General features: G+C 31.6%; 1 long non-coding RNA gene across 1 annotated transcript; it reads left to right on the top strand.

Annotated features, from left to right (window-relative positions):
• The first annotated feature begins 2,479 nt into the window (after positions 1-2,479).
• Positions 2,480-8,891, top strand: LOC128923153 (uncharacterized). The gene is made up of 2 exons (XR_008472192.1): positions 2,480-3,775; positions 3,863-8,891. It is a non-coding gene; the product is annotated as an uncharacterized LOC128923153 (long non-coding RNA).
• Positions 8,892-11,965: the final 3,074 nt, after the last annotated feature.

The raw sequence follows: 11,965 nt of genomic DNA, 5'->3' as shown, positions 1-11,965 counted from the left end.
TAACTTCCAATTCATATTTACTTTTGGAAAGACCATTGGCGTTCCATTAGCCTTTTGTAACTCTTTAATTGTATTTACTCTAAACGTGCTTAGACTATTTCACGGCATCACCTCAATGTGAGGTTCAGCCATTTTTTGCTTTTAGCGATTTCCCTACTGGGTGTTAGCAACCTGTCGTTTGGTCGGTAATGCTGTTGGGAATAAAACTTTTTATTCCTCTATGTCAGCTTTGGTCACAACTTTCGGTTCACTAACAAAACGTTTAAGTAATTTTGTTTTCTTTTTTTACAAGATTCCGCAAACCAAAAAAGTGAAGACACATTCAATGCACGCCAGGACTCTTTGTCTTTATTTCATGCACAAAAAATTCGGTTTCGTATTCAGTTTAACATGTAATTTAGACTTTTCCACGGCCCCGAAAATTGCATTTGCGTTCACTTCACTAACAAACAATTTGACTCACATCGGCATATATATACTATATGGTACACAGTCCATTGAATGTTGGAAACCCTAATATTAGGTACATGGGAGTTAGGTGAAGTTATGACCCGATTTCACATATTTTAGGCACGGAGACATATTATTAAAAGAAATATATTCCCTCCGAATTTCTTCAAAATATCTCAGAGACTTACCTATATTTTCAGTAAAAAAAAAGAATTAGAAGCACTAAGGTCCTAATGGTTGTGGACCGATTTGGCCTATTTTCATAACATATAATTGGGATGCAAGGGAAATATTACAAATCGAATTTCATTGAAATTGGTCGAGTAGTTTCGGGGATATGGTTTTTGAACGATAAGTTGCGGAACTACGCCCATTTAAAATTTTATATACAATTTTGAATGCAGTTCTTCTGTGCTTTCTTCATAATGAAATTTAAGGATTCTGTTGGTTTTCCTTACTGAATTAAAGCATTTTTAGTAGTTTTCAATCTAACCTTTGTATGGGAGATGGGCGTGGTTATAATCAGATTTTCTCCATTTTGGACTATATAAGAAAATACCTAAAAAAACGACTCCTGAAAGTTTCGTTGATATAGCTTTACTAGTTTACGAGATATATACAAAAACTTAGTAGGGAGCGGGCCACGCCCACCTTCTCAAAAAAATTAGATCCAAATATGCCACTTCCTAGAACAATCGTTTGTACCAAATTTTAAGTTCATAGCTTAATTTATGGCTTAGTTATAGCTCTTTATTTGTTTTCGGTTATCACAATTTTGTGGTCGTGGCAGTGGTCCGATTCCGCCCATCTTCGAGCTTAACTTTTTATGATGCCAAGGAACACATGTTCCAAGTTTCATTAAGATATCTCAATTTTTACTCAAGTTACAGCTTGAACGGACGGGCAGACGGACGGACAGACAGACATCCGGATTTTAACTTTACTCTTCACCCTGATCATTTTGATATACATAACACTATATCTAAGTCGTTTAGTTTTAGGACTTACAAAAAAAATCGTTAAGTGGACAAAACTATTACTTTTTGGCAACTTCAGCAACTTTGTTGCGAGAGTATAAAAAATGCAAAAATTATTTATTTTTTACAAGCGTTGAGTAAAAACACCGAAATAAAAGCTCACAGCCAAAATGATTCACTAATGTTTACCGTTAACGGCGACAGCTTGGCGCCGATTTTCGAATGCAAAGTAAATCCATATTAATATTATAAATGCGAAAGTATGTCTGTTACTCTTTCACGCCTGATTTTTTATGGTTTTTGCTGGGAATTTTGCTCTATCATCCCTAAACGGCTGAAAAGATTTTGATGAAATTTAGTTAGGAGATATTAATAAATAACATTTTGTTTTACTTCTAATTTACAGTTACATATGTAAATATAATATGAAAATGAATTGCTGTTCGTTAGTCTCGCAAAAAGTCGAGAACGGCCAAACCGATCTGGCTAATTTTAGTCTTGAAATATTCGTGGCCAGGAAAAGATTAGAGAGTGAGTATATATGGAAAAATTGCGAGGAAGATAAAAGAATTTTATTAGAGTTGACAAGAAAAATATAAAAAGAGAAAACAAAAAAATAATATTTTGAAGGTTGTCATTGTTGCTTTGTTAAAATATTTCTGTTATTGTTCAATTGTATAAAGTTGTGTCGATAGCCCAAAACAATTTGAAACAAATAAGGAAAGGCTAAGTTCGGGTCCAACCGAATATTTTATACTCTCGCAATTTATTGATGTAATTTTATTAAGATAACACACAATTTGACCTATATATTCGGCCAGGATTCTGTTAGTAGGTGATTTACGCCAGACTCTTCAAATTATTCCTGGATCAACTGTTACTGACGGGCTAATCGCATGCCTAAAATCATTTAATTTGTGGCGACACATAAAGAAACACCGATTAACAACTAACATATGAGTGTTTTTGTAACAATATCAAATTGCTATTGTAGAAGCAGTTGCATATGGTAGGGTCGCAGATGACACCTCGATGGATTAATAATATTTCCAACAGATTTCTGTCACTTCATTGAATCGAAAGAGAAGTTTTCCTGACATGAAACCTCAATATGATAACCATAAATGACTGATTGAATGATTATATAGGTGGTAAAAAACAAAGATATCGATGATCCTAATGCGACAATTTAGAACTTCGGTCCAGGAGAGTTGTCACAGCTTCAAACCAGGATGACGTAGTCAATTATCCCAAACTATTTAAAATTGCCTTACTATCACCACTCACTTTACAATTAAAAGTAGTGTGAGTTGTCATCCTGCTGCGTAACATTATTCAACCTCGAGTAATCAATATCGTCGCCGAAACCAATATAGGACCAACTTAATTCAATTTATACCTTGCCACAAAAACGTGTGGCCGGCTCTGCTAGTACTGTTATAAATGTGAACTATCCTGGAATAATCTTTACAATTTTTAACATTTTAGTACAGTAGAATCCGGTTATTATGACATCGAAAGGAATTGACAAACATGTCATAATAAGCGGACGTCATACAAAGCGTTTAGTGAAATGAAAAACTTGTTTTATGTAAATATGTATGTACTTAAGTATTTTAATACAGAAACATAGTAATTAAATATGTATACATACATATTAAATCAAAATCAAAATTACACGTAATCTGTAATTTTTGTCTGCTTTTGTGTTTTTCATTTTATTGTAAAAACAGTCTCTAATACTATTGTGTGTAGAAGACATAGCTATGGTCAAAGTATCATTTTCAATATTGCTGTGAACAAATCATGATAATAATTCTGCAGCTTTTAATGCCTCTTCGACTTCTTCTTCCCCATCACTTTCGAGTTGTTTCTTAGCACTAATGTTCTGTATGATATTTTCATTGGTGGGTTCTTCGGATGTGAGTAGAACGCTATCGTGAATCCACCATGTTTGAAACAGTTACGAATGATACTTTGTAACATTTTATTCCAGGCATCATTAACCATCAGAATTGCATCCAGCACCGTTATTTTTGTAGAAGAGTTGTTTTCATTAGCATCAAGACAGTTAATCAATTTGAGCACAAGGTTCTTCCTAAAATTCGTTTTGAGTGATCGTATTATTCTCTGATTCATTGGCTGCAGTATTGATGTTGTATTCGGCGGAAGGAAAGAAAGTGTTATAGACTATACATCAGTAACATTTGGATGCGTCGGGCAATTATCAACCAGCAATAGAATATTTTTCTTCTTCTTCTTCACCAAATCACGATCCCAATCACGAAGCCATTTTTCAAAAAGTTCTGACGTCATCCAAGCTTTACGATTGTTAGCATAATCGACAGGTAATGATTTGACACTTCTAAAACATCTTGGTTTTTGTGACTTTCCAATAATGAGCAATTTCTTTTTCTCTGTGCCACTCATATTAGCTGCTACCATGACAGTTATTCTATCTTTCGACTACTTACCTCCACTACAATTTTCACTTTTAAATTTTAAAGTTTTATCCGGCATTAATTTGTGAAAAATTCCAGCATTAAATATCTCATCATCAGAAAATTGTCTTCGTAAATTCGGCCACACAGATATCAACCAGTTTGTAGTTGAATTTTGATCAACAGAGAAATTCACCGACAATTTATCCCGCCACAATGTTATGTCGAACTTTAAAACGACTGATCCAGCTTGCAGAACAATTGAAGTCGATAATACCAAAACGCGCGGCAAAACCATTTGCCTTTTCCTGTAGCATAGGGCCGCTGACAGGTATTCCTTTGTTTCTCATGTTTTTAAACCACTGAATTAATAATCAACATTTTCTTGTGATTTTCGAAGCCCCTTCGGTTTCAAAACATTTGAATTGAACGATTGCTTAATGCGGTTCTTGTTTTTAAAAATCATTGAGATTTTCGAATGACCCACGCCAAATTCCTTTGCGAGACATGAGTTAGATTCTCTATTTTCTAATCTACATATTATTGCACCTTTCTCCTCAATTGTAAATGCTTTACGTCGTTGTGATGACATTTTTTCACAGTAACAAACAAAAAACAATGCGTGACCGTCAAGCGTCAAAACGACCACGTGTCGAACGGCGTCGGGAATCAACGAACATTGCCGGAGGTGTAAAGAATCAGTTGTCAGTCATTCTAACCGGACATAATTTATTAAAAATGGGTCATAATAAGCGACATGTCACTGTAAGCGAAGTCATTACATCCGACTTTTTTATAAAGAATTTTATATGAAAACCAAACTTCGTAGAGTAATTACGTCATAGTAACCAGTTGGTCAATATAGGCGGAGTCATAATAAACGGATTCTACTGTATTGTCATTTGTAAAGTATATTTCAAAATGGTCCGCCAAACAAGTATTGAAGGGTGCGAGTTAGTCCTAAATATTATAAAAACGGAAAAAGTCAACGCCACGTCGCGTTATTGGTGAAACTGAGTCAAGGCATATCATTTAACTATTCGGCATATCATTTAATGTTATGTTCTTGAAAAGCGTGTCGCAAATAAAATTAATTTACTCATCTATATATATAAAAATGAAACGCGTTTTCCGTTGTCACGACATAGCATGAAAACGGCTGGACCTATTTCATTAACTCTTTTTTGTGTGTATTGAGGGATTGAGGATGGTTCTTACGGAGAGAAAATTTAAAAAAATTGCCTGAAAAAGTCTAAAATTCAAATTTTTCTAATCTCCCATACAAACAATTTGTATTCTATAGATATAAAAACGATTTGCTGTTCGTTAGTCTCGCAAAAAATCGAGAACTGCCACACCGATCTGGCTAATTTTAGTCTTGAAATATTCGAGAATGGCCAAGAAAGGTTTAGAAAGTAAGTAAATATAGAAAAATTGCGCGGAAGATTGCAATAACAGAACTTTATATGAGTTGACAACAAAATTTAAAAAAAATAGAAAACAAAAAATACTAATATTTTGAATGTAGTCATTGTTGCTTTGTTAAAATATTTTTGTCATTGTACAATTGTTAAGGAAAGGCTATGTTTGGGTGCAACCGAACATTTTATACTCTCGGAATTTATTGATGTAATTTTATTAAGATATTACACATAATACTGGCCCATATATTCATTAAGAAGAATAGAATAACGAAAATCATCATATATTGTATATGAGGACCGTGGAAAATCCTGAAACGATTTCACTCATTTTCACTATCAAAGCATAACGGGAATAGGGGCAACTTGGCAACCTGTTAGTAGGCAAACAAATTGCAAATCAACGAAACAACAATTTGCAATTTCGCCAAAAATAGCGCTATAGCGAAGATTCTCCAGATATGCAAGTTGATAATTTGGGAAGTACGGCGCATAAAAAAGCACTTATTTATACATACAAGTGTTTTTGCAACAAGATCAAACTGCGATTGTAGAAGCAGTTGCTAGATATTGGAATTGTTAAGGTCACAGTTGACACCTCGATGGATTAATAACATTTCAAACATATTTCTGTCTCTTCTGTCACTTTCCGGACATAAAACAACAATATAATACCCATAATTGGCTAAGTGAACGACCAATATTGGTCGCAAAAAACAAAGATGTCGTTGATGTCAATGCGACAATTTAGAATTTCGTTACAGGAGAGCTGACACATAAACTAATTAGGATGACGTAGCCAACTATCCTAAACGAATTTTATAATCATTGGAATTGCCTGGATTATCACCACTTAATTTTACATTTAAAAGTAACATCAGTTGTCATCATGCTGTATAACATAAATCAACCTCGACTTTGGAATGAACGAAGTGGAAAAAAATCCTTGGAAAGAACAGTCATCCCAAAACCACTAGAAGAATGCTCAGAGAAGCTGATTTAAATGGCTGCACACCCCGAAATAAACCATACATCAATGCTAAAATTCGAAGTGCGAGGTTGAAGGTTGCACACTAACAGTTATATAAGCCTGCAAGCTTCTGGAATACAAAACCAATTGCTGAAGTATAACCGCAAAATCTACGTAGTACCGTAAAACATTATGGAGAGTTTGTAATGGTGTGGGGATGCATGTCGTCTTCTGGTGTCGGGAATTCGGAATTCATCGATTGTAATATGTACAAGAGTGTATAATTGGACATTTTGAAAGGAAATTTGCTACAAAATGCGGCGAAATTAAATACTTTTGTTAACTTTCGGTACTATCAAGATAAAGATACGAAGCACATATTTGGAGTTGTGCAAAGTAGGCTTATTTGGAACTATATACTTACTTTAGTATTTCATGTACGGTTGCGTCACTTTGGCTGTGAGCTACTGCATATCAACCAAACTTACCACACACATTCCTTTTAGTCTCCCATTATAAATCATGAAAATGCGTGAAATCGGTTATAAACCTAATTTAACAAATAAAATTTAAAATTTGTCTACATCGGACTATAACTTTTCAAGGCCCCAAATATCGAACATGAAGATCTCAATGTCAATGAATACTTCTTTAACGAAAATATCGATAAATCCCTCAGATATTTGATAGAAATTAAAAGAGCATGTTTTTCTTCTAATAATGTGTCTGTACCAAAAATGGTTAAAATCAGGTGTTTACTTCCCCTAGAACCCATATTCCTTAAATTAAGTTTTTGAACATCCGGCGGGTAAGGGTTAAATGAAGTTAACATATATGATATTGCATATATTGAAATGTGTGTCATGCAACATAATGATCTGATTCACTTTTTGCAAGTTAGGCATAGACCTTGGCAAACTTCGCGACCACAACGACCATGCGATTAGATTAAAATATTACGTTGTTGATATAGTAAAATATTGTGACTAAATTCTTGATTGCACCTGTTTTAAATTCTTCAGCATATGAAATCATAGAGTTTTCTGCCAAAATGTATTTCCTTTATTATCCGCTTACATAACAATCGTTTATATTCATATTCATGAGTTAAACTTAATACTATGAATGATCCTAATTTAATTTCTGTTTCATATTATTTTCTCCAACTGGTTAATGTTGCTTCCTAATGAGACTTTTAAATTAATTTGATTCAAAACTCTGTACAATTTAAAGTGTATATGTATATAAGTATATTGAATTACGTTCTACAAATTATTAGTTTATTTTTTTCTTTTACCATAATAACTTTCACTTCGTTTCATCGCTAAATTCATATGTTATAGTTTCTTAATAGTATTATGTATATTGATTATTTAGTAATTTCTTTTTAATATCGATAAATCGCGTAATATACTACATCAGCGATCCATATTAAGTTAAATTAAATTTCCATGATTTGTTCCTTATTTTAATAATAATAATTGAATCATATCTCAGTATCTTAAGCAAATGAATTAAAGCAAGTGGTATTTTCATAAGTTTTCAATTTATTATACATTTATGCATGCCTGTTATTTAAATAGATGTACATATACATAAATGCAGATTACAAGTGTTCTTATTTTCCTACAATCGGAGTACCCATTGAGAGATCTTTACATTTCACTAAATTAAATCCTATTTATATTTGGGAAAGTATAAGCATACAAATCCAACATATCAACGTCAAATTTATATACCAGTATTTTCGCATGTATTTTAATAGGTGAAAAAGTAAACGTAGTACAGTTAGCAGAATTTAACACATTGCATATGTAAAAAAATTAAATTCTGTTGATCCTATATTCAAACTGCTTTGTGTTTAGAATGAATCGCTCAAGAAAATAAGAACACCTCTAATACACAAATTTCCATATATTTTTATTATAATTCTTAATTCATTATTCTACATTTATTAGTTGAATATGTTAGAATGTCTGAATTTAAATGCATTTTCGTGTCAAATGGCGACATTGCATCAAGTATGTCAGTTACAACTATGTAAAACTGAGTACTCACTACCATTTATATATGTATGTATATTTCGGGGGTATGCACATAAGTATGTATTAAATTTTGAGTATTCCTCTGGATAATTGATATTTCCTTATTAAAACAACTAAGACCTGGGTATAGATTTAAAGTATACAAAAATTCATACGTCCTTTTATTTCAATGCAAATAAAACAAATAAATAATGCAAAATAAATGCTTTGAAGCTATAAAAATATAAAAAAAGTATTTGCATACGTCGCACATGCGTACGTTTGCACACAACATGCATTTTATAATAAAATTTTGTACATCTCATAATTGCAACGAAATTGGGATAACTTTGTTTAATATTCGTGCATCTTAAAATCCAAAACAATTTATGCTAAACTAACGCACCATTGAAATATATTTACATGTTATAATTTCATTTAGTGTAATTTTACGGTAAATTCCCAAGTAAATTCAATTTCAAATAATTATCGCAAATTTACAATTAATTGTTTTATTTTGAAAAATTTTTTTGTCTATTCTAAACTACAATTAAAAATCCGAATGGTTATAAACCCAACAATAGGAATGTATAATTTATCAACTGCGCAGTGTTTCTGCTTTTCCCATACTTTCTGTATTGCGGCTATGGTTTCTACTATTTTCTGAAAAAATGTCAACTTAATTTATCTGGACGAAACAACAAGGACATTATTTCGACATTCATTAAACTTAGCAAGAGATATTAGTGTCTAGCTAGGCGGATATCATTCACAATTTTATGATTGCTAAAGTAACTACAGAGCTGGTTTTTCACATAACCACTTGTAAAAAAAAGTCCACTAATGATAAAATTATGGGTAATTAATGGCATGCCTATGGAAAATGCCACAATTAATTTTTTTCTTGAATTTATTAGAAACCTATTGATATTTTTTTGTGTTCGGTGTGATCGCCGCTAAACGGTTTTAAGTTAAAAAAATGTTACCATTCAGAATATACAAAAACTGCAATTCATTTCATTTATGAGTGACAAAAAAACACACAATAAATGTGATAATAATGGATGGACCGAAAAACGAAAATAAATAAACCAAATATATCGAAATGGAAATAAAAAAACTTTAGGTTAATTCATTTATATATATATATTTTACAAAATTGCTTAAATAATGTATATTCTTATAGTTTTGCAAAAAAAAAATAAAGATATATATATACAATTCTTGTTTTCATTTTTCATAAATGTATATTACAGCATTGTTATTTATTATTCGCAGCATAATTTTGCGTTCACACTCAAATCAGGAACGAAATCAAAAGGAAACCATTGAATAGCTGTTTGTTTTAGCCCTCCAAGGGACACTCCAACTTATATTTTTAACAATTTGTTAATTAAACTGCCTCAAATCCCTAATATATCGAGCACCTGCTTCTCCTAACTCCTTAAACTTACTATTTTTTGCTAAAATTTACAATAAACTGTCACTGTTCATTTAATAAAGTAACACTTAGTGCCGCTTCCCATATTTTTTACGTTGCTTTTGCTTCACTTGTTAACCCTAAAGGTAAAAGCTAAAGCTATTAAACAAAGATGTTTTGTTATTACATTTTCTGTATGCTTTTGGATGTGTACAAATAATATGATTGTAACCAACAACGCCACATAGGTATATTTGTAAGAGCTCAACATGTGTGTAAGTTACAAACGCACATATTTTTTAGTCAATATCTATTCAATAAAATAAAATATTTATCGTACCAGTGTTTCAGACTTGGCCATATAATGCCAACCATGTCAAAGAAATGCACCTGTATCTGATAAATTTCTTGGTAACTCGGCAACCAATTGTCATTATATTAGTTATATTAATTTGATGTGGTGAATTTAGTGTGAAGATAACGCTGCATGAATCACCATTTTCAACTATATCCTACTTACCCCCATCATGGAGGCTTCAGCTAAAATCTAATACTGCTCTGATTTTTTCTTTCCTATTTCATCAATATTATGGTTGTCAATGTACTAAATTGGGCAGACATTAATATGTACTATTATTATATGAGCGTTTTTTACGGGTTTATATGTAAATAGATGATGTGTGTATGTTATGTGTATAAGTAACTAAAAAGTTAAAATTGAATGAACATATGTCATAAGTCTTAAGCTTACAAACACTTCGCTTAGTTTCAAAACAACAAATTATCGGCTTAATCGGGTATTTAAATAATAGCAACTACTTTAGTTAACATATAATTTTCTAGATTTCAAGATTAGCCAAAAAATATAGTAAACATTATTTGTTAATAATATACTGGCGAAAATGCGCAATGAATTGACACAAATTTTATATCGATTCGCCTGTGCTCTTTCATAATATGAGAACTAAACAGTGCTATGTTGTTCAATTATACATTCTCATTTTAACATAACTCATTTTCAATTATGTAAGTCTATTTAGTTTAAGTAACTAATTTATTGATCATATTCAGCTGAAGTGAATCGTGTTTGCTTAAATGTAATCAGAACAATTATTTCGCTTAATTGAAACTGAATTATTTGTAATTGTATTCAAGGAGTACACAAAATTTAAAAGGCTATACAATTATTACATATGGAAATAAATTCTTAAGCCAAAAGAGAGCAAGATTGCAGTTTGTCAACAAATAAAAATGCCGGGATACTGGAATAGAGGCGGACCTTATATTTTACAGATTTTCTTCTTTTTGTAAATCATACAATGTTTTTTGCAATACAAAATATAAAAATAATGGCAGTCAGTTTCCAGCCATATTCGCAGATCGGCACTCATAATGTATTTTTTGTTGTTTTCCGCCAAGTATACTCGATTAAACAAATATAAAACTAATTACGTATCTATCAATAAAAATTAAAATGAAGTTTTGCCATATTAGCACATCCTGGATAGTTTAAAACTTCTATAAATCAAAAACTTATAAAAAGTATTGTGAAGATAACAAACATTATTTAAAAATGTATATTTCACAACACAAATATGGGCCTTAACGATAGTGCACAAAGTTCCGGCAACTCTGTGCTTAAAAACTTAGACTTAAAGCAAAAATTGAACTTTAGATCTGAGGAATAGAATATAAAGTCTTGGGATTCCTCGCCAAATATTGGAGGCCTAGTTTTTTTATCGTTTCAAATTCTAGCATGAAAATTATATTATATGTGTATATTTTCCATACTAAAACTAATAAATATGCGGCATTGGTTTTTAAATATAGCATTTTAGCGACCCACATTTTGTATACAGCACTAACTTTCAGTGATATAATCATTACTAATTACATACAATTTATCAATCTTTAGTTCTTATCAAGATCATCAGTTTTTGTTAAGACTGAAAAAGCATGTATAACTGTTAAAACATAAGCGAATATTTGCATTGTTATTAATTTGCTTTTGTGTAACTTATGTAGGTATTTTCTTAATTTTAATGCTTATTACTTATGGCTAGTGTTATGCGTAGTAATGAATTCTCCTGTATCCCTCCTGTATAAAACACAGTCACATAGAAAACTCTAATAATAACCGACATTTAAATACTATATTTTGAGAACAAATCAGCTTGTTATATATTTAAGTAGATTTTCTCAAGTTTTACCATCATCAGTATTGCTCATTACTCAAACCAGGCTAATACTACTTACATACTA

The sequence above is a fragment of the Zeugodacus cucurbitae genome, chromosome X (assembly GCF_028554725.1).
Source record: "Zeugodacus cucurbitae isolate PBARC_wt_2022May chromosome X, idZeuCucr1.2, whole genome shotgun sequence".
Taxonomy (NCBI): domain Eukaryota; kingdom Metazoa; phylum Arthropoda; class Insecta; order Diptera; family Tephritidae; genus Zeugodacus; species Zeugodacus cucurbitae.
Note: the sequence above shows the minus strand (reverse complement) of the source record. Positions and strands in the feature narration are given on the sequence as shown.